The sequence below is a fragment of the Dendrobates tinctorius genome, unplaced genomic scaffold (genome assembly GCF_039654945.1).
Source record: "Dendrobates tinctorius isolate UK_male_01 unplaced genomic scaffold, ASM3965494v1 ptg000086l, whole genome shotgun sequence".
Taxonomy (NCBI): Eukaryota; Metazoa; Chordata; class Amphibia; order Anura; family Dendrobatidae; genus Dendrobates; species Dendrobates tinctorius.
In genome coordinates this window covers 69,176,402-69,180,709 of record NW_027361754.1, presented here as the reverse complement: position 1 = coordinate 69,180,709, position 4,308 = coordinate 69,176,402, and positions in this window count along the sequence as shown.

Below are 4,308 nucleotides of genomic sequence, written 5' to 3'. Positions count from 1 at the left end.
TCTATCTCTATATCTATATCTGTTTCTCTCTATATCTATCTCTATATCTCTCTCTCTATAGCTATCTATATATTATCTCTATATCTATCTATCTATATATTATCTCTCTATCTATCTCTCTGTCTATCTATCTCTCTATCTCTCTATCTATCTGTTATCTCTATATCCATATCTATCTCTATATCTATCTATCTCTATATCTATATCTATCTTTCTATCTAACACTATATCTCTATATCTATCTCTATATCTCTATCTCTCTCTCTTTATCTATCTATCTATTGATCTATCCATCTATCTCTATATCTATCTCTATATCTATCTATTAAATCTATCTATTATCTCTATTATCTATATCCATCTATCCATCTATCCATCTAGCTATCTCTATCTATCTCTATATCTCTCTCTATATCTATCTATCTTTCTAACTCTATATCTATCTATCTCTATAATAATAATATCTAGCTATTATCTCTATATCTATCTCTATATCTATCTTTCTATATCTATCTGTCTCTATATCTATCTCTCTCTATCTACCGCTCTCTCTATCTCTATCTATCTTTATATCTATATCTATCTATCTCTATATCTATCTATTATCTCTATATCTATCTCTATATCTATATCTGTTTCTCTCTATATCTATCTCTATATCTCTCTCTCTATAGCTATCTATATATTATCTCTATATCTATCTATCTATATATTATCTCTCTATCTATCTCTCTGTCTATCTATCTCTCTATCTCTCTATCTATCTGTTATCTCTATATCCATATCTATCTCTATATCTATCTATCTCTATATCTATATCTATCTTTCTATCTAACACTATATCTCTATATCTATCTCTATATCTCTATCTCTCTCTCTTTATCTATCTATCTATTGATCTATCCATCTATCTCTATATCTATCTCTATATCTATCTATTAAATCTATCTATTATCTCTATTATCTATATCTATCTATCCATCTATCCATCTAGCTATCTCTATCTATCTCTATATCTCTCTCTATATCTATCTATCTTTCTAACTCTATATCTATCTATCTCTATAATAATAATATCTAGCTATTATCTCTATATCTATCTCTATATCTATCTTTCTATATCTATCTGTCTCTATATCTATCTCTATATCTATCTATCTCTATATCTATTATCTCTATATCTATCTATCTCTATATATATCTCTATATCTATTTTTATTTATAGCCATCTATCTTTATCTCTATATTTATCTATATATGTCTATATTATTATTATTATTATATCTGTATATCTCTATCTATTATCTATCTCTATCTATTATCTATCTCTATCTATATATCTACCTCTATATCTTTCTATCTATAGCTATCTATCTCTATATCTATCTATCTATCCATTATCTATTTTCTATCTATCTCTATATCTATCTACCTATCGATCTATCTATCTATCTATATTTCTTTCTATATCTATCTTTATATCTATCTCTATCTATCTCTATGAATCTTTCTATCTATATCTATCCATTATCTACTTTCTATCCATTATCTACTATCTATCTCTATATCTATCTATTTCTACATCTATCTTTCTATCTATATCTATCTAACTCTATATCTATATATCTATATAGCATTATACCATATGAGGGGGTGCATTATTCCCTATGAGGGGGGCAGTATTATACCCTATGAGGGGGGCAGTATTATACCCTATGAGGGGGCAGCATTATACCCTATGAGGAGGCAGCATTATACCCTATGAGGAGGCAGCATTATACCCTATGAGGAGGGCAGCATTATACCCTATGAGGAGGGCAGCATTATTCCCTATGACGGGGTGCATTATTCAATATGAGGGGGGCAGTATTATACCCTATGAGGGGGCAGCATTATGCCCTATGAGGGGGTGCATTATTCCCTATGAGGGGGTGCATTATTCCCTATGAGGGGGCAGTATTATACCCTATGAGGGGGGCAGTATTATACCCTATGAGGGGGGCAGTATTATACCCTATGAGGGGGTGCAGTATTCCCTATGAGGGGGGCAGTATTATACCCTATGAGGGGGGCAGTATTATACCCTATGAGGGGGGCAGTATTATACCCTATGAGGGGATGCATTATACCCTATGAGGGGGTGCATTATACCCTATGAGGGGGTGCATTATACCCTATGAGGGGGGCAGTATTATATTCTATGAGATGGCTGCATTATATTCTATGAGATGGCTGCATTATATTCTATGAGGGGTCTACATTATATTCTATGAGGGGGCTGCTTTATATTCTATGAGGGGGCTACCCCAACTCCTGCTACATAATTAAGATGTGTACTACCTTATATTATACCCGGATATTAGCGTGTTTTACCGCACAATTGGTGGTCTGGTATTTAACTCTATGCAGCTACATAGTGGGCCCCAAGAATGATTTTCTCTGGTGGGCCCAAGGTGTTCCAGTCCGACGCTGCTAGCAGTGGAGCCAGAGAATCCTCGCCCTGCCAGTGGTGAATCTGTCATATCCATGGTGAGTCTAAGAGTTTGCAGGATACTACCCAGTTTACTCACACCAGAGTTACGTAGATCTACCCGCACTACACCTGGTATACTACCCATCAGATTCCGCATATAAATAAGTTAAAGTACATGTTAACCTGTACATGTATATATGTAACTGTTTAAGTTTTGTGCCTGCAGATATTCTGTAAGATTGTTCTTTTTGAATTTTTCCTGCTTGTTTTCATGGACATTGCGACCACAGTGCTGTGTGTGGTCACTACTCTTGTAAATAGTTCACCATTTGCCCAGGAATGGACCATGGATGTTGATGCTTGGACTTATCATCACAGGACTATTTTTGGAGCTTTTGGTTTTTGTAATTTTTCCTTTTTTCAAATCTTGTACCTCCATAATTGTTTATTTGTCATTTGCTATATGTTTATATGTTTTTCATCAGCCCAGGAGTGCTGACTTGCACTAGTGAGGAATGTGGCACCCCCAGGAGTATGGCTGCCACAATGGCATTGCCTTCCTCCAGGGAGGGTGATGTCATGCTTGGAAGCAAGGAAGGGTCTCTCTAGCAGTTAACCATGTCATGCAACACAGTTCTCACTCCAGGCCAGCAGAGGGAGCTCTGAACCAGAATTGGGGGAGGAGTGCTCTCTGAGGGCCAGGAAGGGGAGTGGGCAGTTAGTGTGAGGAGGGCAATGAGTGTAGACATGTGGAGAGAAGCTGGAGGTTGAGCTGAGGATGGAGTGCTCCCTCCTGATGATAGCGCATGATCTGGAGCCTGGTCTCCATGGTTGTATGGATACTGAAGGTCCTGCAACAGAAACCAGAGGAGTAGGAAGCTGTAAATGCTCTATTCCCACCTAAGACTCGGAGGCACAATAGCGACGGGTGAGCCAAGAGAAATAGAGGGCTACAGCTGTCTGCCATATGAGGTAGTTCTAAGAGAAGATAAGGAGGAACGTCAGTGTAACACTGTACTGCATGTACCTCAAGCCATCGCTAGGAAAGAGACTACACAACCCATCTGATAGAGAGATCCCTGAGTTGCTTCCAGGCTAGCCTGCTCCTGTGCCATCTGTAATCAGGACCCTGGACTGCGTTTGCCAAGTAAAGGTAAAGAAACTGCACCCTATTGTGTCCTTGCCTCCTTCCTGCAACATCCTCAGCACTGCTACATCTCTGTGCCAAACACTGCACCTTCTTCCTAACCCTTTATCTACACTGCCCTGGGACTACAGCCCTGCCTGTGGAGGGCTACAACATCATTGATGCACTACACCATCAGTCCCAGAGGATCTGTCTGCAGCGTCGGCTTAACACCTCCCTTGCCAAACACCACAGGTGGCGTCACAAATCATTCACTTATAAACTTTATTCCCAATTCAACCCCTTTCACATGGGCACCCAGGGCCACGGACCGGGTCACCGCTGCTGTGATATTCACATCTGACAGACCGGCCTGGTACCAAGTACCCCACGGCCCTGGGAGGGCGACCCACATGCATGCAGACACAGTATGGCGAGTGATGGGGATTGATGTCTACACAGTAAGGAGAGAGAGGGAGAGATTGTAGGCGGATACAGTATAGGGAACGAGGGTGATAATATGGGAGCAGACACAGTATGGGGAGTCGGGGGGATGTGTGAGGAGGCAGTATGGCTACTAGGGGGACATGAGAGGAGACAGTATGAAGAGCGAGGGGGAAATGTGTGAGGGGATTATTGAGGGGAATAGTGTGAAGAGACTGTATGGAGGAGAAAAGTGTGTGTGGGCACAGAATAGAGACTGAGTAGT